General features: G+C 38.5%; 2 long non-coding RNA genes across 9 annotated transcripts in view; one reads left to right on the top strand and one right to left on the bottom strand.

Annotated features, from left to right (window-relative positions):
• The window catches only part of LOC135291311 (uncharacterized), a 32680-nt gene that overhangs the window by 4266 nt on the left and 2949 nt on the right, over positions 1-25465 (top strand). For 4 of the 8 annotated variants that reach the window (XR_010354114.1, XR_010354112.1, XR_010354109.1 and 1 more), the window contains 2 exons: positions 533-589; positions 2343-7157. This is a non-coding gene — a long non-coding RNA (uncharacterized LOC135291311). Of the gene's footprint in view, positions 1-532; positions 590-2342; positions 7158-12036; positions 12206-17209; positions 17536-25465 lie in introns of those variants that run through there. The other 4 variants (XR_010354111.1, XR_010354113.1, XR_010354110.1 and 1 more) reach the window with 4 other exon arrangements.
• On the bottom strand, positions 2599-17237 carry LOC135291310 (uncharacterized). Its single transcript, XR_010354106.1, has 2 exons — positions 14274-17237; positions 2599-14158 (listed from the first exon to the last, which is right to left on the bottom strand). It is a non-coding gene; the product is annotated as an uncharacterized LOC135291310 (long non-coding RNA).

The raw sequence follows: 25465 nt of genomic DNA, 5'->3' as shown, positions 1-25465 counted from the left end.
AGGCAGTTAAAAAAATCCTTTTGATTGTCTTCCATCTGCAAAATATGTTTCATGATAAAAGATTATTTCATTTTGGGTGAAATAATTACTTTTTTCAGAATCTGTTAGAAAAAATGCAGATTTCTTTCATTACATATGAAATTCCATTTTAAGTTCATTTAAAAAGAATAATTTTGTCTTCCCCATTTCTCTTCTTTATGAAGTCTTCAGTTCCCCTTTTTCACTTTTGTTTTGCCTTTTTTCTCCTCACACAATCAACAGAAATGACATAGTTCTAAGTGCTAAAATAAAATATTTTACAAATATTTTATCCCTTTCCCTTTGAACAAACAAAATATTAAAAATTGCACTTTATCACTAGTATCACTGAAAACCTTATAGAAACATTATAGATATTCTTAATTTTCCTTTGACAAGAATGTTTTCAGAGTATTTTTTTAAATCTCAAATAGGTATTTTTCCAGTTATATCTGTCCTATGTTCTAAGGCATGGTAGATGTAAACAATAATTTTTTTGTGTTTTCATTCACAGGTTTCATCTACTGTTTTCCTCCATAAAAGGATATTTTTATACATTTTTACATGGCAGGTATATTCTACAGCATTGTTCCACATCAGTAAGGAAATAGTCACTTTCCAGGCCACAAAAGTGAAAAAGTTGTCTATTAACTCATTTCTATTCCTACAAACATGCAAAAGTGCTCAACAGAGAGCTTTACCAAGTACTTTGAGAAGTTCAGTTTAGTCTAGAGGAGTAATTATTTCTATTTTTAGAAAAAATATTTAAAGTATTTTACTTTCTTAAACTAAAGTGAAAATGCATAGCTTCCAATTAACTATGCTATTAGCAATGTAGCAGAGTATACATCTGAGTATCATGACAGCATTAACTCAACCCGTTTCCATGAACGTATTTCTAAGTGCTGTGATAAAACAGCATACATTCAGATTAAACAGGAACACAGCTCAGGTGAGAGAGACCTTCAATGAATTTTGACACCGTGGGATATAAATTAGACAAAGTTTGTAGAAAAGGTGATACCTTTATTTAGAGCAACTGGTAGAAATGGAGAAAACGTTTTTGACTTGACTGGCATCATTAATGAGAACTAAGAAGGAGGAAAACCCAAATAAATACAAGTGGGATGTATTTGTTTTAGTATAATAAAATTATTTTAATCAATTAAACCACTGGTGAGAAAACAGCTGATAACATGAATGTACAGAGGGTAAATCAGCAAGAACAGTCAGCTTTAAAAATAATGTTGCTACTATCTCCATGAAGAAGGTAGTCCCCAGGATTATTTTTTAAGCATGACTTGGAGGTCTCTTCTTAGTTCCTGATCTGTGCAAGAGATGGATTATTTTTTTAATGAAATAATTGTTCTCCTACCCTTTGCTGTGTTTTATCTGTGCCAGTTCAGTGTAGTGAATAACAATTAATGAGTTTCATGCATGTAATTCTCATAAGAATGTGTCATACTTAGTTTAATACATCACATTTTAAAGGGTATGAAGAAAACCCAAAATAATTAATTTCCATTAATTCTTTTTGGTCACTGATATCAATCATGCTAAATTTGTCTGTATTCATGAAGTTTACTTAGGCTGTGCCAGTAAGGTTTCATTCTAATGAGTGAACAGGGGTGGTCTGCTTTGGATTGTGAGTTCAATACTGGACCCATTGTTTAAAAAGAGATGTGGGAAAGAAAAAGTCTTCAAGGAAGTGTAAATGCTCTAATTATCTAAGAGGTTTTTGTATATATACATCAGTATTTAGTATTATGCAATAGACAGGAATATTTTATCAGTGAGGTCTTCCATTTTGCATTATTAGATTGATAGATGGTATTTGGGAGGTTAATTCAAATGCAAGGCTTGGTCCTTGCAAGGCAGTTCTGAGACTTTTTTTCTAGTGCATCTCGCATAATGGCTAATTTTCTGAAGTTTGTTGATTTGTGGATTCCTCTACAAGGTACTTTGTATTGTCACTTTTTGCCAGCCATGTTATCTAGAAAGGTGATGCTCATTTTCTAGTACACAAAAGGCAATACATTCTTAATTTAGCAGTGAAAGTCTGTGGAGAAGTTTAGGTAAGGTTTAGTGGCACAGTTTTTTAAAATACTTCCCCATGAGTAGTTCATGAATGTGATGCCATTACTGGTATGAGGGATAAATTTTAGAATATTTTCAAGCTTTGGTTGCTCTCTCCTATGATTTCCACAATTTGTTATGAGTATTAGGCACCTTCATCTGAAAACCACCAATTTAGGTGTGTCAATATTGTATTAAATGAGAGAAAAAATTGTTCTGGTTTCAAGTTCTTTCTTTATCTTTGACAGAAACCATCTTGAATTAAGCTCCTGCACAACCAAGAGACCTTTGGGAGAGAAATCCTCTAAGATGTGAATATTCATAAACTGCTTTTTAAGACATTCAAATGTAAATGGAACTGTTATATATATAGACACAAAAGCTATTTGAATCAAACATATGTCTAGGAAAAGTAAGTAATGTGTTAGAAAGTCAGGTAATTTAACAGGCATGCTACTGTCACAGAGATTTAAAATATAAGGACCTGCTTTTTCAAATGCAGAGATATTTTTCATAGAAGGAAGGTTATTGCCTTCAATGATGTTGCTAATCGAAATAAAATACTACACCTGTCTCTAGATCCATTACCTAAAGGCTTGTTTACACTGAATCAGAAAAGTACACTAACCCTGTGTACATTGAAACACCTTAATTCCATGCTTTAGTATGGAATTTCAGTTTTAGTATGTACTCACTGTTGAGATGAGGTAAAACCTATATACCCATCTGTCACTTATTAAATGAGGCACGTATAATGTTTTTCTGAGCTACTGCCTTCCTGCCTTTCCAAAGCTGAGAATATGCTGAAATGATTAGGAAACTAAGAAAGGCCCTACTTGCCCCTGAACTCACTTCCTCATTACAACATTAAAGGCTCACAACACAGCACAGCAAGCCATTTTCATCTCCTTGCTCAGCAGAAATCAAATACAGAGCTTCTGAGGGCACTTACAGACCCTCACAACAAACAGCCTCCTCATATTGTGGAAGGAGCTTAGACCTTGAAGACCACAATGTCTGGCTGCCATAGGAGCTCACAGCACTTGTTCTGCTGTTCTATTGCCATGCCAAATAAAATATCATAATCTACTTCCAAGAACAAAAACAGATTAGCAGCAATCCTGCATTTAGTTGCATACATAAAGAGAAGCCTGACTGGATTTTGTCAGGGAAAGATGTACAAAAGTCAGTTTGCTGTAGGCAGTGCCAATGCCAGTGTACACAGTGAGGACTCAAGGCTGATATGTGATGTGACATGTCAACAAGGCTCAGATAAAATCCAGGACCATTTTGTCTGAGTGCCTAAGTGTCTTGGCTGGATACATGCAAAGAGAGCAGAGCAAGTGTTCAATTTGCCCATCTTATGGACTACTTGTGCTGGCAGTCTTGAGAAGGGAACATCAGCCAGTAGATCTTGTTTTGCCTGGTTAAAATGCAATTAATGTGAAAAGCTATGAAAGAGGTAGTAGCCAAAGGGGTATGACTTGCAGTGTTACTTGTAGGCATTTAAAACTCCTCTGCCCCTAACAACCAGCTGCAGTCTGCAGATCTCCTTTCCCTAACTGCCCAGTTGCCTTAATTTGTACATTCCAAACAGTAACCATACCAGAAGTTTGAAGAGCTAGTTAAAAATGATGATGTCTCAGCAAATGCAATAGTCACTCTCAGATGTTTAGTGGAAAACACTCCTTTCTTTCCCTTGCTCTCCTCCCCCACAATACACATTTTCTCCTTCCTCCCCTCCCTGTCAACTATTTGATGTTAGAAGGGAAAAGTCCTGAAAATCTCAGTAGTGCAGCAAACATGTCAAAGTTCTCCACCATCATCCCTCACCAATAAAAGAAGAGGCATGACTCTCTTCTTCACTGTTAGCTACTGAAATTTTAAATAACCAAGCTTCACTGCAAAAAGAGCATTTCTTAGGGGAATAAAAACTGAGTTTAAGATACCAAAATTATTATTGTATAGCTGTCTTGTCCCTTATTCCAACATTGAAAGCAGTGACTCTGCTGCCAGAGATTAGACTGTTTCTGTTCAACTACATATAGAAAATGTCCTGTGAATCCTTTCTTTCCATAATGATTACATGAAGAGGGAAATCACCCAGAGCCAGTGCTGCATCAGTGCTGCATTCTCTCTCCTATTTATGGGACTGCAATAAAAAGGAGATTGATTAGCTGCTAATGAATACTGAAGACCTTCCTGGATCTGAATGAAGTAGTTCAGCTGTCATTCAGAGAACGAATGCCTTTGAACGGTGAAAAGCAGAGTGAGAAACAGAGGTCTCCCGTGAAGAAGAGTGCTGCCTTGGAAATAGATCAGTCAGTCCCAGCAGACCACTGTGCAATGAATGGAGAAGAGGCCAGTTTTACCACATCCAAATATCATGCAGGGGTCCCAATAGTTGTTTTATTTTCTTGTGTGTGAAGAAGATAAAAGTCCTGGCAAATTTCAGTTATGCTGCCTGTGCATATAGGCTTCTGGAGATGCAGATATTAGGGTTTTTTGTAATGGAAGAATCAGCACTCTGAAAACTGTAGGAGTGATCCTTTAGGAAAGAAATGTAAGTACAGATTCTACTAAGACGGCTACAATTTAGGGAGAAGCTGCTGACATTGAGAAATATGAGGAATAATACTTAGAAAGTAATACCTGTTGGTCACTACAGAGGAAATGGATGTGAGCAGTTAGTGTGTGCTCTTAAGTTAATGTACAACTGTGAAGAAATGAAGGATATAAATGAAAATAAATATTATCAAGTAGAACAGAAGGATATTCAGTGATCTTAGTCTTGGGAAAACAGGTAAGCTGAAAAAGGAAATGAAATTATATGAACTAATTTTCAAAACTAGTATAGTCATATATGTCTGGGAAAACATGGGCATTCTCATTCTGCAGAGTAGGCAGGGATATGCAGTTGGGGTGAACACCATGTTAGACATAAGGCTGCCATGTCCATGCTTTCTTACCACAGTGCAATAGTCACACCACCCCTTCTGCAACTGTTTCATCATCTGTTTCTCTCTTTGGTATAACTTGCTTTTTTCTCCTAGGGCTTCATTGAAGAGCAGAAGTGACAGTCTGATGGAAAATGAGGTAAGGACAACCAAAGGAGTGGGAAAAGTCATTAAGTCTGTGGTGAAGATGACTATGAAGGAGAGGGTGACTAGTAAGTGGAAGAACAGAGGGGAGGGAAGGGTAAGGAGAGGACAGGAGAAGTAGGTAAAATAACCAATTTTGACCCACCACACCATTCCAAAAAGAAAACTGCAGACCTACACAAATATCATACTTAATTAGTCAATAAATACATAACATCAGATCTCTGGAACTTCTGGCAAATGATTTAAACTTGATTTCAGTACTATTCTGTTTTCGGCCTTACAATACTCTACCAGAGCCTTGTGGTTGTTTACAGCCACTTGAGGATTAAAGACTGAAATGAATTACAGACTTTTGAACAAAAGGCTAGAACCTAGAGCCAGTAACTGTATTTTGGCATTTAATTCCATTTATTTTAGGGGATTAAGGTTCCTAAATACTTCCTCTGGTGTGAGCTGGATGTGTTATTTACAGAAAGTACAGTTACAATGGAGGCTTTAGGACTCTACTAATTTATGCCAGTTGACATAATTCTCATCACAGATGTAGGAAAAATCCACTGTGACAGTATGACAGGGCAGTAAATGTGGCTGATCTAAATAAAGGATATTTTGCTTGTATTTAATGAGATATACTCAGACATACTATTCACCCAATGCTCAGGTTAAAAAATTAAACTGGGATATACTTTAGTTGTTTTCTAATGCTTGAAATTAATTAGCCAGCTGTTAGATATGTTGAGGCATCCAAATGAATCATATTGCATACAATTTTTTTATGTAACTGGCAGCCTTTTATATAACTGAAGTATTAGACATTTTGTAAGTATATGTATATGCTTGTAATTTTGAATGTTTTGTACACTTCTTTCATTTTCCTTTACTGACTTCTGAATCATAAAAGATTGAGTTTCAGTTCATGTGATCGTTGCTGTCTAAATCACATAAATTCTAAACAGAGAAAGTATTATATATATAGAGAGAGAGGCTAGATGTTTTAAGAAAAAAATGCTTTGCAAATACTCTTTTTTGTTGTTTTTTATTTGTTTGTGGTTTCTTTTGTTTGTTTTGTTTTTTAAGAAACATTTTCATATATATTGAAGCTGACCATTTTTAAAGAACAATATCTTTTTGAAGAAGGCTGCTATATAGCCAAGATCATTGTAAAATCCATCTTTTATGAATTCTCTGCTTTGACATTCACCACAAGTTAAACTTTGTTGATAAAAATATTAAAAGAGTGGAGAAGTCACACTGCAGTTAAAAAATACATGGAACAGTTTACAGTTGTCTTCTAAGCTTCCAATTTTCCATTGATAGCAATTTATGTAACCGAAGCCTAGGTTAAAATGAATTCCTTATGCTGTTCGGGGAGTAATAACTCACAGAAATAGTTTGCTGTTTTTCTCTCCCACACCCAGATATTTTTGTGTAGATTTCAGATTTCAGTTACAAAACATAGCATAGCATAACATAACATAACATAACATAACATAACATAACATAACATAACATAACATAACATAACATAACCACAGCAGTGATAAAATGAGCTTGATTTAACCCCATGTAAATATAACCTGTCCCTGTCCTTTTATTTTCTGCAATACACACCATTACTTTCCAGATGGTATATCCCATAGTAAAGAACACAAGACAGACTTCTAATCTATATACAGAATGAAAACTAGTTTGAGTACAAATACAGCATTTCTAATAACACAGTTGTGTGAGGTCAATGTTCTGTTTATCTACAGTACAAGATGTTACTTTACAAAAAGTGAAAGACAGTTTTACATGTCAAGTGATCACAGAAAATTGTTAGTGCTGCGCAGCAGTTTGAGAGCACAGGGGAAGAGAGGCAAAGGCAGAAGTTTAAAACCTACCAGTGCAGTAAATGCAATAGAACAAAGACTGAAGATAGCCTTTCAAGGTAAGTCTCTATTTCTTTCTCTTAAAAATGTTCTTGAAAAAAGTTCTAAAAATAGCAGATTCATTAAAAAATAACTAACTCTCCAATGTAGGTAGCTTCATATGGGAAAAGTGATAGAGTAGCCCACTCTCTGGCCAATGTAAAATCATCAGAAGATGCTAATATTTTCCAAAATCTCAGTCAAAAATGTTTTCAGTTGCAAAATAAAAGCCCTGTTATGAACATCACATTAGTCTTCAACCAGAAAATTCAAAATCAAAATGTCTTAAGCTAACATTAACTTAAATTTTATGTATGGAGCATGAAAGTTAAATTATTTTATCTTGTATTTTCCAGAATTAAGATTTTTTTTCCAGAAAAGGTATGTTGGGTTTTCTAATTTAAACAGCACTTCTGAGAATTGTGAGACTCTGAGCAACACCTCTCAGTGCTGGGAATTTTCTGCTGACTTACACCTCAAACTAAATTAAGAATTACTGTAATAGATGTCTATGCAATAAAGAATAAGAATCTCCAAATTCTACTACCAGTTGAAAAAAGAGAAGTCTTGCTTAGATCTCTTACGGAAAATTGATCAGATCACAAGGCACTGATTTTGTTTAGACTTCAATGGAGCAGGAATGTATTTTTTCAGTGTAATAAAGCTAAGCGCAATATGATGAAATATAATTACATTTGCTTAGAGATCTTCTGTGTCCTGCATTTTGACTGTAAAATACAGGCTAGTCATTCAGATGTTAGGGCTGCTAATTGATATAATAAAGGATGTAGAGGCAATTAATTAATTGTGTTGATTTGGCATGGCCTCATTTTTTTGGTAGCAGCAAAGGGGGGCTACAGAGGCGGCTTCTGTGAGAAGCTGCCAAAAGGTCTCACCATGTCCAACAAGCCAATCTCTGATGGCTCTGAAGATGGACATGCTGCTGGCCCAATTAGAAAGGTTGGTAACGCCTCTGTGATGATACATTTAAGAAGAAAATCAAAACAGTGCAGGTGCAGTTTTGTCCAGGTGTGGCGAGGCACCTCTGCTGGGAACCATCCCCAGTGCAGCGCACGGCAATGCCCCGGTGCAGCCACTGCCATCTGGGTGCGGCCCGTGGCCTCCCCCTGCCTGGCCCCTGCCCCATGCCAGCCGTGCCGTGGGCAGAGGGCAGGGGCAGCAGCGGCTTCCCCTTTGCGGCAGCCTGCAGGAGGTGAGGTGTTAAACAGCAGCAGCACCACGGCAGCCACGCTGTTCACGTGTGGTGGTGCAGCCACACGGCGACGGCGAAAACACGGTGAACATCTCCCCAACACAGAACCCAGCTGAGACCAACTCGGCACTGCGGGATCCTGCAGGAATCTTGGAATTAGCAGAACTTGTGGGCAGTGGTACCTACGGGCAGCAGCTTTTCTTCTAGATAGAGAAGAGGAGGAGGGGAGAACATGTGAGGGAAAAGAACATGGAGACACCAAGGTCAGTGAGAAGGAGGGGGAGGAGATGCTCCAGGTGCTGGAGCCGAGATTCCTCCACAAGTTGTGGTGAGGACCATGGTGAAACAGGCTGTCCCACTGTAATGCATGAAGTGCATAGGGGAAAAGTAGGAAAAGTGCTCATGCTGAAGTGGGTGAATGCCAGAGGGGGCTGTGATCGAGTTGCAGACCTGAATGGAAGGAGAGGGCCCCTGCTTCCAGAGGTAAAGACAGAGGGCCCTTGCTTCCAAAGCAGAGCAGCCTATCCTTAGAGGACTGCACCCTGTGGACGAGTGACCCACACCACACCAGTTTTTGGGAAAACTGTTTGCCTGTTGGAGGGACCCCACAGCATGCCCGAGAAAAGACTCCTCTCCCTGAGTGAACAGAAGATGATCTCCAGTGATGAACTGACCAAACCCCCATGCCCTGCCTCCCTGCACTGTCGGTGGGAAGGAGGGAAAGGCTGGGGGGAAAAAGGTGTTTTAAAGGCTTGTTTTACTTCTCATTATCCTCCTCTTACTCTATTAATAATACATTTACTTTATACCTTCAAATTTGAACCTCTTTTGCCCTTAGTGTGTTTTTCTCCCAATCCTTATCTCAACTCATGAGCCCTTTGTTAATTTTTTTCCCTCTCCTCTGCCCAGCTGTAGCCAGAGAAAGTAAACAAACAACTCCCATGGATGCCTGGTATTTGCCCAGTGTCAAACCATGACATTACTTAATTTTTAATTTTTTTACCTGAGATCCAGTATTATTTTGTCCAGTAAAATATTTTTTCTGAATGCATCTGCCATTTAAACAATATTTTACTTGAAGAAATTCAAAGACAATTCTTTCACATTGGCTAAAGTACAGTTCTACAGCACCTATGCTAATCCAACTTAGGTACTATGAGAAAAAAATTCATTTTTTGGTCAGCTGAAGAAAGCAAGCAGAAGAAGCAAGGAGTTTTTTTTTGTTTAGTTGGCATTTAGGGTTTTTTGTTTGGTTGGGATTTTTTTGTAATTATAAGTAATCTGATATCTTGGCTGATTTAAGAAAAACTTTAGGACACAGGAAAGCTGGTTTTATGACTACAATAAACAGCTCCAATTCTGTTCCAAATCTGATGCCTGTACAGTATTCATTCATGCATCACTTTTAGAAAATGCTTTAAGAAATAGCACTCTTATGCTGTGGCATTATTGCAGTTTTAAAAGAGATACAATAGTCTTTTTCTTGGTCCTTCAGCTTCATTAAAAAAGCTGGGGAAATATGTATCAATGGTTTATTACTTCTCCTAGCTTCAGTTCAAGAACGACTGCAGCACTAAGTTAGACAGATCACCATTACTTTTATTACGCCTCTGTCTTTCAACACTGATAATTGTTTTTCTTTCTAAATCATTCTTCTGTTTGATCAGCTGCTAAAGTAGTATCATATTGTTTCCACCACTGCCTCCACCAATGATTCTACACTGAGCTGCACAGAAAAAAATTGCAGAGGCCACAGAGATCCAAAAAGGACAATGATGAACATTCAGGATCACCTCTTGTAACCATATTACACATGTCACTAGTGTATTTTGTTACTTTTGAGGAGAAAAAGACCTTATGGAAGCGGTGCACTAAAAATGAGCATTCAATAAGCAAACAGCAAATCAAATAAACACAGCAGTCTAAATATTCAATTAAAATGGTCTGAAGAGGCTGTAAGATTTTGTTGAGTTCATGGAACCCTGAGGTCCACTGAAGTTTTGTTGTTCTAAAATATTCAGGAGGACGCAAATCTTTCAAAGTTAAGATGGTAAATATGTATTTTTAGGGTTCTCCATATTTGTAATAATCCTACCCTATTGCTTGTTGACTTCAGTTGATAAACAATCTTTATTGGAAAAACTGCTGGTATATCTATGTGCTAGTAGTTTTAGAAATGTATATTAACTAATTTCAATTTGATAGTTAAAGATAGTATCTTATTGAATTCCTGCTGAAATTTGGTCCTGGCATAAGTGTTCAGCTCTAAAAATCTTCCACTTCAAATGACTTCTATTTTTTAAATAACTGAGGTGTTTCTCCCCAGAAGAAACACCTGTTCATGTGGCATTTTCCAGGCAAAAGAATTTAAAAAGTGAAATGAAAGTAAAAAAAGAGAGTGACATTAAGGCATGTTTAGGCCAAAACACAATACAGAACTGTCAGATGACTATGTAGGGTAATTTAAGATTCAGTGTCAACTCCATATAGAACAGTAGTTTGTTAATGAAGGAAAGAAATTTCATGCCAACAGTTTATCCACTCATGCAGAATCAAAGCCTCCCCATGCAAATAATTCTTTAATGAGCAAAATAAGGTGAGACTTTGAAGGTGTATATGTTACATCACAAAATTTGGCACAAAGACTTGGCTCCAGTAGCAGAATCTGAGTTCTCTTTTATCTGCAGATTTAGTTTTTAAAACGAAAATACCCTGTAAGTTAAAAAAGAGAAACTTTTCCAATCCTCAAGCGCAGACACACCTCAGACACAGAGCACTGTAATGGCAAGAGCAGCCCCTTGACCCCGGAGCTGGAGTCAGACAGCTGGGGCAGCCTGGGTAAACAGTGCTCCTGTGATGGAGTGGGAGCAGGCTCCCAGCAGGACTGACGCCGTGCTGCTGCAGTCAGGGCCTGCAGGCTTGCAGGGTAAGGAAAGCAACAGCATATGCTGCCTGCTCCTGACCCAGGCTGTGAGGCTTGCACTTTGGCCCTGATGAAGGCGTGGGCTGCAGCACAGCACACAAGTGACATTTACTCTTGTTGTTGGCCAGCAGGCAGTGGCAGAGGCGTGAAACAGCTCGAGGGGACAGCTGATGTCCCACAGCTGCTCTGCTGCAGCCAGACCATGTAATTTCTAAATTGCTGATTTCCAAATCTATAAAATCCCTTCCTGGAGCATTGACATTCCTAACACAGTCTAGATATTGCACATTTCCGATTTATGGTGCATTTCATACAAATTATAAACCTCAGGAAAAAATAATGGAATAATACAATAAAAATGTGAATTTAAATAACTAAAAACAGATTTCAGTGGAAAAGTGGAAATTCCTTGCTTTGGGAATATGGTAATATGGGAGTTGGATTTTTGCCATTGGTATATCTCTGCTTTCCCTCATTATTATGGCCTGCCTTAGTTTTGCTGGAAATGCAGATACTAATAAACTAAATGATAAAGCAATAAAGTCTCATGGAATTGCACTAAGATATATTATTGTTATTTTTGCTGGTTTTGTTGTTGTTGTTATTATTACTATTATTATTTTACTGGATAGCAAAGATAGTCTTTCTCATTGTGATATATACTGATGGGAGAACAGATCCAGTTCTGCAAGCATGTTAATGGCAGTTTTTCCACAGCTCATATTCCTAACATAAAAGTTTCCAGCATACACATCTACAATTACATGATCTTTTCTCCTCTCTCTCCTAAAGGCCCTGCAAGCAGTCCTAACAGCTCCTGGGCACAGCCCTCATTGTACTCAAAAATTAGTGTTTGGAGTTGAAATGAAGCACTCTGACACCAGTTCAGGACAATGGAGACTTTTAAGGGCAACAGTAGATAAGACATAGATAAAGAGACATGGATAAAGCTCCTTCCATGGTATGTACTGAATTTAAAGCTGACATGATGAAACTATTCATAACTCCCAAAAAATGCTGAATGCACATCCAGCCACATGACAGGGAACATGGCTGGACATAGCTTTTGCTTCCATACTGGGTACATAAGTAGTCTCTTGGGGATATATGCATGCCCCCACACACACACCAGGCAACTAGGAGGGCACGCTGCTGTTTAATGCTAACAGTGACTATCCACCATGTTCTGCCATGACGAGGGGAGCAGTCCAGATGTTCTGACACCTCTGTCATTGCACTGAAGTGCTGCCATGGTTTGACCAAAGTGTGTGGGAAGGAGCCCCACGGAGGCCAGGCCCCAATATAGTATGATCGAATGGCTTGGGTAGGGAAGGATCTTAAAGATTATCTAGTTCCAACTCCCCTGCTGTGGGTAGACATGCCACCCACTGGATCAGGTTGCTCAAGGCCCCATCCAGCCTGGCCTGTGGGCATCCTCATACCACTCACAGACATGCGCAGGCTGTGTCTGCTGCATCTTACACCTGCAAAAACTGGTCTCAGAGGGGCACTCTGTTTCTTCATCCTCAGCAGACCCCAAAAAACACAGAGGCTGCAGGTGGAAATATTGTAAAGAAGGGAACTGGTCTGTTGGAAAATGTATGAAGAGGATGGAATAGTAGAGGTCCACCTCTACTGGAAGAGAAGCTAGGGAAAGTGCGTGGCTGGATTTTCGGATTTTTGTGAGAGATCAGCTGAAGGCACTTTTGGATTTACAGATTTCTGTGCCAGAGATGTATTTTAAATTTAAGATTTGTCTGTGACTTTTTCTTTCCCTTAGACAATTCATTGCTTTGGTCAGGCTACAGGTATATTGCTTGGGTGTAACACAGTTCTTCATATAAACATACCATAAATGTCAGAAAAGAATTTATAATGGAAATGTGAAGGCAAGCCTAAGTACCCAAAGCCGGAAGTTGCTCTGCGGAACTGTATACACCCATCACTTTGTACAAAACCTGGCCCATAAAAACTCATTTTTATGGGAGATCCACCTGTTCTGGCTCTCCATGGTATCCAGAATGTTAGCAACACTGCTGATCAGGACAAACTGCTGCTTCTAATGCCATTTAAGTAGAAGACCTTCGTATGGCAGCAGCATGTATTTAAGTACTAGGACAGCTGGTCTTCCATGGAACAAGTTATTTTCATTATGAAGGCATTCAAAATGTCATGGGAGCTATGAAAAATAAAAGACATGTCAGTAGTATAACTTCCAAACAGTCTTGTAACTGACTGTTATCTGTGTGTTTAAGGTGGGACTTTTACACTCTACCAACAGAGTTGTGGGTAGGTTGGTTTTTTTCCTTAAGTGTAAAATCAAAATGTTTTACAGTTCCAGGCAATTTAATGTAACTAGTTTTGGGTGTTACCAAAATCTCTCTCTCAATCTTGTTTTCAGGGTGAAAGGATAATCTTATTAATTTGCTAATCTAGGATTTAGAAGCTCTGAATTCTATCCCGGTCTGCCACGGACCATGGGTAGCAGGAGTGCAGCAATCCCTCCAGCCTTGGGTGGTACACAACCTAGGAGAGGGAACCTCCCTTATTTAGCATTTGCAGCACTTGGTACGCCATTTTAATACAAATCATAGGTGCTGCAGTGTGGGAGGAACCTGTTAAAGTCACTGAACTGTTGTTGGTGTGTCAATATCTGCTAAGCTGCCGCAGGAAATGTGGCTGACAGATGCAGCTGGGTCACCCAGCGCAGGGCTACAGTGGTGCTCGGTGAGAGGGCTCTCTGGTGGCAGTGACCAGCGGAGCATGACTGGCAGCAAGGGCCTGAAACAGTTGAACCTCCTGCTTCAGGCATCTGAGGAGCCAGTCCCCCAGAAGTGCTGGCCAGCAGCAGAGCTGGCGTGCTGCTCCTCTCCTTGCTGCTGAAGGCCCCAGGCAAACCACAAACTGCTGAGACCTGGCAGGGGAACAAGAAGAGATAAATCAATTTAAAAGGCAGTTCAGCTTGATAAACCGGATAAGTTTCTACTCTTGCAGACTCGTGACATCTAAACACTACGGTAATAGCTTACCAGAAGAACAGCATACGTGTTTTCTTTAGCCATTCAAAACTCCCAGGGTCGGGCACAGCCGCTGCGTGGACTTTGGCATGCCACCTGCCTTACAAAAGCTTCCGATGCTGCGCTTCATTGCTCAGGGGTGGTGAAGGGCACAATATGCTTTGTGTTTTGTTGTTTTCTTCCCTGTAAATCAGCCTCAGGCCTTTGAGAAACATTTTGCCAATTTAGTCTGCCAATAAGAACAGGTGGTTACACAGCTTCCTCCAAAAACTGCAAAAAGCCATATAGCCAAGGACAGGTGAAGGGAATAAATAAAAGTATATGGGAACAAACTCAAGGTCAGGAGCAGCCCAGGTAAATGGCTTTGTTGTCAGCACAGCACAGCCCAAGGCCTCATTACTGAAGGTACAAATGAAGACAAATGCAAACATGGGAAGCATGTTTCAATGGGATACACCCTCCAGCATGACTGGAGCACGATTCTCTCTAATAGGGAGAATTTATAATTTTGTTTCTGCTAAGTGGACTTAAACGTGAGTGCAAACATGTAGAAATGGTTCTCCAAAGTACCAGTCTGACCCATTTGCATCATGTGCAAATGGCACAGGTTTACCTTCTCCCACCCTCTCCAGGTTTTCCTCTCCACTAAAGCACATCCATTATTTGCTGTTCACACAATTTTCTCTGCTCTCCCTGCTCTTCCCCTTCTGTCTCTTCTAGTTCTGCTTCCTAAGAGTTTTACTGTCAAATACAAATGTCACTTGGAATGAAGTAGTCAATATTAGCTATTCTGCATGTAAATTTTAAGTGTCTAACAAACCAGATCAACTGTCCTTTTCTCTGACCCAGCCATCTGCAGGCTTGCTGTGTTAGGTTCTCCATCCTCTGACGCCAGTTGTTTGTCTGCTCTGCAGAACACAATGGAAAATGAGCAGAGTATGCTATTGGATATTCTGAACAGCTTTTCTTTCAGTTTTGCAGTTTCAGATCATTGTTACTTCTGTGTAAACTGATTAGAGTAAACATCCTTAATTCTGCTATTTCATTTGTACTCATTTATGAGTATTCTATGCCCAGTTCACCTACTAAATTTCTGTTTGAGGAAAATCAGGATGATAGCCATCTCTCTGCCAGGATGCAAAACAACATCATATGCTCTCATTTAGCCTGTTTGTTTTACAGCTGCAGAGGACTCTTGATTTTTTTTGGGGAGATGGGACATCAGGCTCCATAGCTGTCTGCTCAGAGGCAGAGGAGATTACTAAGAATCAGTTTTCCCAGGTTTCTCTTCCTAGAAGTTGTATTTAAAACATGATGACAGAGACAAGCAAATAAGATACATCCTCTGCTTTATTCCAACTCCTATGGAGCTGGAATATTTGTCAGACAGACATGTTGCATATGACAAGGCAATTTGTAGCTAATGTGCAACCACACAGAAAACACAAGAGAAACTTGATGGGCCTTTAACCCCAGGTATGAGGACATCTAAAATAATCATAAGCCAAATGAGGACAAGAGGATGGCACAAGATGTCTCACTGTCTCACTGTTGCCTTTGTGTAAACACTCTAACAGACTCTGATACTCAATAACATTGTTTGTCTGTGTAAGTAGAAGGATTGAAGGAAAACATAGAAACACTACGGTTCATAGAGTCCAAGTGTGAACCCAGCTCCCCCCCACCCCAACAGAGGGACTATTTGTGATTTACTAACCATGACACTTGTCAGTAAAATAACAGCAGCACTATGAATGTCATTGTCAACAATTCTTTTTCCTTCCCCCACTCTCAGGTTTGCTAGCAGTGAAAAACCCTTTTTCTCAAAAGCAACTTTCCCTTTCCTTTTCTTTTTCTATTCTCTTTCCTTTCTTCAGGGAGACCCATCACTTGGAATTTTTTTCTTTTGCTAGCATGTTAAGGCCCTTGCCAAGTAGAGAACAGTATAACTTACAAGTAGATATGTCTCAGCATGAAAAAGTCCTATGAACTTAAATTAGTCTTTCCTTGCTTGAAATCAGGGAAGATAAAACATGCCCAAATATTAACTCTTACTTCAGGTATGTAAATCTAGAAAACTGATCCTGTGTCATAAAAGCTATGTCAAGAATAAAAGGAAGTAACTACAACAAATGGAAATATTTAAGGTACTATATTTGGATAGAAATAAAGTGCCCTGATCTTCAAAATGTATGATCATCCAGTTCCTCCTTAGATCTTAAGGCACCACATATTAGTATCTCTGATTTCCCTATTGTTCTTATTTAAGTAAACAGAATAGGTATAATCTCACTGTAAACAGCAGATATGCTCAAAAGTGAAATTTATTATATTATAAATTTTTATTTAGCTAAAATAAAAAGAAATATATGAAATGACATTTTCTTTTAAAATATACCAATGCTAATACCAGAAAAAAACATTCTGGTTGCTAATACTTCCAGACAGGATCACTGAAAAGGAATTTGTACTACAGAATATTTATGATCCTTATTGAATTATGATGCACTCTGTGGAGGAATCTGTCTGTAAAGCCAAACACTCTCTCCTGAAGTGAGCTGTTAAAGTGCACAGTTGAAGTTCTTTTGTTGGAGCTGATGTTGAGCTCTGAAGCTCACTGAGGCAAAAACTAAGATACCTTATGATTTTCTCTTGCTCACCACTCCACTCAGACCATTTCAGAATTTTCACTCCAGGGCACAGAAATGTCATGCTTGACTTTGCTGAGCACAGTGAATTGCCAGCTATCACAGCCTGGAATCTGTGCTACTTCATAAAGAAAATTTTAATAATTTGCATTTACAACATTCAGGGAAACATCACAATTACACATAAAAGCTTAATTATCTAGGAAGCTCCTGTAGGTCATGGCAGCCTAAGTAAGTTTAATACTGAATGTTAAGTCAGTGACATAAACTGTTCTAAACACAGTCCATTCACAATTTCAGACACGCTCAAAGCACTGGTGGGAATTTCGTTCTCAAAATTTGCCTAGTAGACAAGACCCAAGAGTCAGGAAGTGGCAAAGCTGTTGTTCTCAGCCCAGGAGGCTGCAGGAAAAAAGACAATTGCTGAGTCAGACAGAATTTCCCCTGAGGACTCTGGCTGCAGACCAGCCTCTGGAAGACCTGCCAGCTCACCTAAGGGTAAAAGCAAAGATTTTAAAAAGCCAATATAGCGCATAAAGAAAGAAACAAATTTTTGGCATAGCTTTTTTTTAAGTCTATGGCAAAGAAATCAATCTTAGAACATCTGTATGCACAATTTGTATAGTCTTTCCAACCACAGCCAAGAGCTCTGAGTGCTGCTTGGTTGAATGCTGCTGTACCTGCTACTGTTACCATGGGAATGGACACTGGCGAAAGTAGGATTAGAGCTTTAAAGTAATTACCAATATAATTAGCACGTTCACCTTTTTGGAGATTGCATCCCCAAAAGCTTCCAAATTGTGAAACTATCCAATTCAAACTCATCAATATAACAATTAGTGTCTAAAGAGGTATCAGTTAACATGATCAACGTGGGAATGACACACAAAAGGAAGGCATTGTTGGAGCCGGGAAGCAGTGGGTTCCTGTGGCCTTCTTTGCTTATTACTAATAAGGAACTCTGCTTCTTTGCTATGAGTCACTGTTCCAGTTTCATCCTTAATTAATTCAGCATCAAGAGAAAGGGTACTAAAGTGAAGAGAAGCTCCCAGGGATGGCTCAATAAAATTTGCAGACGAGGGGGAGGGAAAGAAGTCATTACAGGAACAAAATTTGAGATCATAGTGAGGAAGAAAACTTGTGGAGGAATGTAAGTCCAGTGTTTCTTATTACACTGCAACTGTCTGAATGGAATACCTAGACAAAGAAATGCTCGTCAGAGCTCTGCTACCCAGTCCCTATGCACAAATTTTTCATCCAAACAGTGAGTGCATCAGTTAGTACACTGTGATCTGCACTGGTTTCTACACCATGGCAAAAGCCTTCTAAGGTCTCTCAGTGTTTCTAGCAACATTTTTAACTATGGAGGGTCAGAAGGGAATTTTGGAATCTGGTACAATTTTATGCTTCTTCACTTCTGCCACAATAGCCTGCTTGTATTCAGGTTGAATACAGAACTCACCTTCAGTGACCAGTGAAGTGACTCCTTGCATAATTATCACTGCTTTTAAAAACATTAACATTTGGCTGGGTACAGCCTGAAAAGTTTTGGCTGTGGTTATTTAGCAGAAAAAGACACACTTTCAGAAGGAACTGATGAATACCCTGAAGAAAGCTAGGGCAAGATAATAAGAAAAATTTTGTAGATTTACTGGCTTACTAGTGGATATTGACAATCTCTAAACACATATTTGTTATTAAAAAAAAAAGTACTAATTACCTCTGTTCATCCCATACTGTTCTTTCAGGCTGCCTTTGGGTAGGGCTGCGTAGCAGAGCCAAGCTCCAGGCAGAACCTGTGAAATGAAGCTGTGTCCCTGGGGATGTCTTTTGTGCAAGTCCTACTTGTTAGTGCATTCATACCCCCCAGTATGTTCCTTTTGAGTGTCTTGTTACTCAGGCATTATTGCACAGTCTGGTCACTACACAGCAGAGCAAACAGAGTCTTTGAGTAAAGAGCAAAGAGTCTTTGTCCCTCCTATCCTTACCAGTGATGTAAGGCAGCACAGTGAACTTTCACTTTGTTGGCCAAATATAGGGGAGTACAGGGTGGGGGGAAGTGTGTTGCTTTAAGCTATGTGTTGTACAGCTGTTTCTCATGCATCTGAATTTTCAGGACCTTTTAAGATGTCAAGTAATTTTCTCTTACTTATTCAGTGCAGCAGTTTTTTGTAAAGACACTGAGATCCAAAGTTGCTGTTATTCTTCAACAAAATACCATTGAGACAAAAGATTCTATCATCCAGATGCATTTGTCATAGTCCATCTCCCTGCCTACTGCTGTTAAATGCTTTTAAATGAGTGTGAAGTTAGGCCAAGTTCTTCCACTAAGGGCAAAACATTGCTGTGGGTGGAACCCTTCTCTGCTTTCCCCATGACTACATAGACCTAACTGGCTGGACGGCTTCCTTACAATAGAGCACCCTTGAGACATTTGTGCATGTAAAAGACACTCCATTTTATCATGGCTCATTTCAGAGAAGACTGAGGATTTTTCCCAAAAAGAGAGGGGAGGTAGGTAGAGGAAAGAGTGGTGAAGATCACCTCTGTGGAGGGAACTGTCATGCTGTGTGACTCTGTGTATCAGGAGGTACTGTGGCTTCTAGGCACTGTGTTTTGCTCCAGCACACAGTTTGGACATTCTCCAAAATCATGCTGTCTGCTCCAGACGCTCCAAGATGCTTCCAAAATTCCTAGGCTCCCCAGCTGCTACCCAGAGACCTCCCAAATAGCTCTCATTCCCCAGAAAAGCAAAGCAGCCAAAGCCCTCAGTAACAGCTTTACTTTCTTCACAGTCTACTGCCAAATTTCTTCACTAACTAGCTTTAAAAAGTTATATTGATATAGAAAACCCACTGATGCTTGCATTAGTCAAGTAACTGTCTTTAGCTGTAAGAGGGTCACAGCTGATACAATCATGGTGTGTTTTGTGGGCCAGCACAGTTACACCAGACTGAGTTACAAGGCAAGTATGCAGAATTAGGAGGTGCTATAATTAAGGTATGTAAGGTTAGGAGGTGCATAATTATGTTCAACCATAATTACACCATTGGTGACTGTACTTTATAATACAGTCTTCAATTACATGACCACCTCCTTTCTTTTCCCGATTGGATCTGTGCTTGTATCAGGACTGTCAACATGCCACAGTGCTGCAGGTTTGCCCAAATTGCCATTAAACATTCCATTTAACACACTGGGAAGTGCAGTAGTATTTGCATTGCATTCTGCTCAGGACACACTACCTTCATTTGTTATAGAGATGTTTGAGGCATAGGGAGTCTGAGCTCACAGATTAAAATGTTCTTATGCAGATTTGAAAAAAACACAGGTTTGCATGTCTAGCTTGCATATTATTAAAGCCTGTATTTATATATAACTTCTGATATGCAGCATCTTTATGAACTGTTTCCTTAACTATAGGATAAGAAGCTACTTCCAGGACTGAATTTTTTCACATAAAAGGCCTTATCCAACTTCAGTTTCTGTAGTAAAATTCTTACTGACTAAAAAGGGAGTGGGATCATGCCTCTGGCACTGCTATCCTGCCTCACTCCAAACAAAGCATTGTTCAGTTCAGCCAAACCAACAGGAAAAACTGCAAGGGTAATTTCTCAAGTCACAGCACCAATACATGCACATACTGTGACAGACTGGAAGGCTATTATTATTGCTTACACTGAAAAAGTGAGCTGGCTCTTCAGATATATCTGGGACATCTTTGTGCATTCTATCTGAAAAGCAGAGCACAGCACTCATCTTTTACAGGCACTCACATGTCAGTATCATGAAGAAATATTTATACTGTGAGCAGCTAACAGCAATCTTTTATAATTGCTTACAAACATCTTCATATTTCTGAAGCATGGTAGAATCATAGTTTCAGTGATACTTTGTAATGAAATGGCAAAACACAAGTGTAACGATTCATAATTTTAGCATCTCTGAAATAATTAATCTATTTAGCAGCTATATTGGTGGTACTAAAACACAGTCCCAAATGACAGGCTAAACAAAATCTGATTTTTGAAAGGACATTACTAAACTATAGATCTCCTTACAACATAAAACTAGACAATTAAGTCATGGAGCTTGCTCTAGAATAAAAGTGTGCTTGAAAATTCATGATTACATGCATCAAGTAAAGCATACAAAGACCTTATTTTGCTTTAATTAACTACCTATCCTATGATACAGGAAGAAGTGCAGAAGAAATTAAAAATACACATCTATCAAATAAATATGTAAAAGAGGGACAAACTTACTAAGGGAGTCCAAAAAAGAAAAAAAAACATATTTCAGAATTAATTTATTTCTGTGTGCTGTGACCAACCTGGGAAACCATTCTACAAAACAACTCAAGTGAGGCTACTTGCTTTCTTCCAGCTGAGCACTTGGCATGGCATTCTTGGCACCACAAATTCCATCTATAAATGTCAGTAAGATTTTTGGCAGCAGGAACAGAACTATTTCTACCTTTCTTTTACCACACTGGACACCCCACAGCTGTTATGGTTGTGTCCCTGGAAAAGCTGGAGAAAGTTTTTTGATGTATTACATTACACGAGGATAAATAAGATTAAAGATCTTATTATATATCTGGAAAAAAACCAAGTGTTTCTATCAAGTTGTATTCCCTTCCCCCATTGTCCCACAGCAATAAATATTTTTAACTTCAATCTGTTAGTTACATCCTGTTTATAAACACACAGTTCTCTTACCAATATCTTATTTACTCTAGTTCATTCTCTTTGTGCTATTTTTTCATGTTTGTCCTTTCAAAAGTTAAAATATCATGATGCCAGATTCCATTATCAAGGAGGAATTAATGCTGAAGTTGAAGATTACAGTCACCTTATTTACACCTACAATTGCTACCCACACAAGTGTAATTTTGCTTTTAGTTTCAACATATCTTCCAATGAAGCATACCCGCTGTCATTTGTCAAGTTACTCTCCTGCCCTTTGCTCCTTTCTTAGACTGTGACATCTACATTTGCAAGTCAGCCTGACATCCTTTTATCCACATCTCCAAGTGTTAGGCACAGAGAAGCAGCCACATGGATATCTAGCCCATTCCACTTGCATCAGCAGCCTTGTCAGTAGTTCTCACCAGTAACTGACAATTCTGGCTTTGATGCCAATCTTTGAATACACCATTGTTTGAAACAACCACCTTGCTTTTCCCTTACAACTCTTCCCACAGTATGAGATTTCAGGTCTAAATGAGAACACAGAGGGGGTGCAACACATATTGATTAAAAAATAGGATGGCTGAAATAAATCTATCCCTTACATGTGGATATTTTATCTTTTTAAAGTTATACAAAAAGTTACAATAGGAGACATTTAAATATTTGATAAATGTCAGAGTTCACTTATTCTATTAATAAGAATAGCAAGCTGACCAGACAGCTCACTTAACAAAGCTCCACTGGCTTTTAGTAGACCTGTATCAGTGAATGCCTGCTAAAAATTTTACATCTAAAAGCCATCTGAAAGTACATCTTATGCATGTTAAGAGTAAAACTGAACTCTAAATATGTAAGAAAATATGTTACTTTTATGTGAAGGAATATGTTTGTAAGAATTTCAATTTAAAAAAAAAATTTCTCCATTAATATTTCAGTCAAGTCTTAAGGAGAGACCACAATCTAAATTACACAAAGACATCAGGTGAAATAAGTGTTGAAGAACAAAATGTCATGTTATTGAAGTCCAAGGCTCTAATTAAAAATATTAATTATTTTAACCCATACCAAGTTTGATAAATGATTCCAAGAAATTCTTATCTAATTTTATGAACTCTCATTTTATACTTAGTAGTTACTTTCTGCATGTAAACTATAGTAAACTATAGTTTGGGCTTGTAAACCTGTCTGCAATTTAGATTGTCCAAAACTTTCTATTATAGTAACCTGTTGTAATTTCTTTTAAATTTGCCAAACTGTAACAGTTTAAGCTGAAACTCTCCATGCTGTATATATTACCCAGGCTGATTTTGGCATGGAAAATTTCAGCTGAATTATTTTGGCTGTCTCTGAAAACAAAGCAAAGTATTATATATATTATTTCAATTAATAAAGAATTCTGATATGCATGCATTAGAGTAAGACTGAAACATAGAAAAATTTTGTTTTGAAATGCCCTTTCAGCTGTTCTCATGAAGATACATTTACCCCGATCGTAGAGCTCTAAGAATGTGCAGTTTGATAAAAACTAGCTGCAGCTATATAGCTGAAAATCTCTGAAATCCCCCTGAAATACCTGAACCTCCCACAGCTTAGGGCAGGCTCAATTGCAAATGAGCCATTTTATCCCAAGCAAGAGTTCCCTTCAGGCCACAACCACAGAGCTGAAGTTGGGCAGCCTATAATAACAGCGGCTAACCTGCTCAGGCTACAGCAAGATAAACCAGAACTGTGGAAGTGCAGCTTGTCCCTCTTGTGCCTTCAGTGGTGAATTTCCTGGCAGCAAATAAGGAGGGAGCTCTCTGTTATTACTGCAGAAGGAACAATCTGCAAGGGAACCAACAAGATAATTCTTCTAGAACTTAAACCTAAAATACAAACTGTAGATCACGAGCTACAGCAAACTGATGCACATAATTCTGTGCTGTAGAAAAGATTATCTAGATAGTATCCCATTATTTCCTTCAGTAGAAATAAAGTCCCAGTGGACTGTGCATGTATACTTAAAACCAAAATGTACTTCGCACCCTTTGTTTCCTAGTGTAGGTTAATAATTGTGTCCTTGTGAAATATATTTCAAACAGATAATATTTCTCTCCATGTCAGGGACTTTTTTCCTTTTTCCCCCAAGACTGATAATCTAGTCCCTCGCTGGCTATTGTATTTGCAGAGACCCTCGTGGCAGGGAGGAATGATGCATTTGACTCCACATTCTCAGAAGGCTAATTTATTACTTTAAAATAGTATATTATGTCAAAGAATACTAAACTACACTATACTAAAGAATACAGAAAGGATATTACTGAATGCTAAGAAGATAATACTGAAAACTCGTGACTCTCTCCGGAGTCCTGATACAGCTTGGCACTGATTGGCCAGTGAGACAAAACAACTCACACCAGAATCCAATGAAACAATCACCTGATTGCAAACAATCTCCAAACATATTCCACACATAAGCACAACACAGGAAAAGCAAATGAGGTAAGAATTGTTTTCCTTTCTTCTGAGGCTTCTCAGCTTCCCAGAAGAAAAATCCTGGGTGAAGAGATTTTTTCAGAGAATGTGAATGCCACAACTGGCAACTACAATAGCACCAGCACCTAAGATCAGTGAAACTAATGGCATTACTGACTGAAATGCACAGCATAGAGAGCCGCAACTGTTTTCACCCAAACTCATCACCTCCTTTGTTATAAGAGAATTCAGTGCCAAAAGTAACGAATTAGAAAATAGTTATAATTTATTTTAATCTTTAATCATCAGAGCATTTTCTCAAGCAGGGATGGACTTGAACATGTTGGTGTGTGTGTTGACAAAGCATGCAAAATAATTATTTTCATAGTAATTCCTTCTGTGTATTTTGATCATTGAAATTGCATGGTCAGCACAAACCCCCCTGAATATTGTTGCTTTTGTCATATGAAAATTGCTCTGGTATTTCATATGCTTCTTTGTGTGATAAATATGAGATATTTAATTTTACATTTTTGTACATATAATAAAAAATGCATTCAGATTAGTGTTTTCTGGTGAAGAGTTACAGCTATAAAGTTCTTCCAGTGAACAGAAATTTTATCATCTGATCTATCTGATCTATTCATATTCAAGTCTTCTGTAATCATTCCAACAATCTTCTGCTTTTCTGGCTGAGCATTATTCCTTTTTTCTCCCCAAAATGAAATTATTTATGACTCTTAAATATTGGTTCTCTAAACCAAGGGGAGATGATATAATCTGCAATAACTACAGCATAGGGAGACAGGAATCCATGTTTACATTTTCAAACCTCTAGAACTGCTTAATAGCTGCCAAAATACTCACCTTCTCTTGGTCTCACTTTTTTATATGTAGAGGGGGATATTCTTATTGTTGCTATCCTGAAATTTTATGTATGTTATTCTGTAAAATGCTTTAGAGAAAAAATGGGCAGTGAGAGGAGGACAAAAATTTTTAGCTCTTAGGCAGGTTACCATAGTACCAGAGTTTTCAGCTCCTTCAACAATGGCTCTCATTGAGGTCACTAGTTCCTCATTCTCTGAAAAATTAACTTAGATAACTAAAGAATTAAAAATAACTAATCCTGAGTTCTGTATTTTAATATGTAAAATTATAGCTATAAAATGCTGTTAATAAACACAGACTACACATACAGGAGTTATACTTCGTGCTTGGGGGAAAATCAAGTGGTTGTTTAGATTCACTCCTTCCCTTTCTGTCAGTGGAATAAAAGAAGCACTTTATAAACATAAAACATTTCAAGGTGAAAGTAGCTACAAGAAAGCACAGAGGGTTCACATAGGTGAAACTGCACAAGGTGTAACCAGGACACAGGAGGGGAGGGGACTTGCAACCTTCATGCTCA

This window comes from Passer domesticus, chromosome Z, assembly GCF_036417665.1.
Source record: "Passer domesticus isolate bPasDom1 chromosome Z, bPasDom1.hap1, whole genome shotgun sequence".
Classification (NCBI taxonomy): Eukaryota; Metazoa; Chordata; class Aves; order Passeriformes; family Passeridae; genus Passer; species Passer domesticus.
Note: the sequence above shows the minus strand (reverse complement) of the source record. Positions and strands in the feature narration are given on the sequence as shown.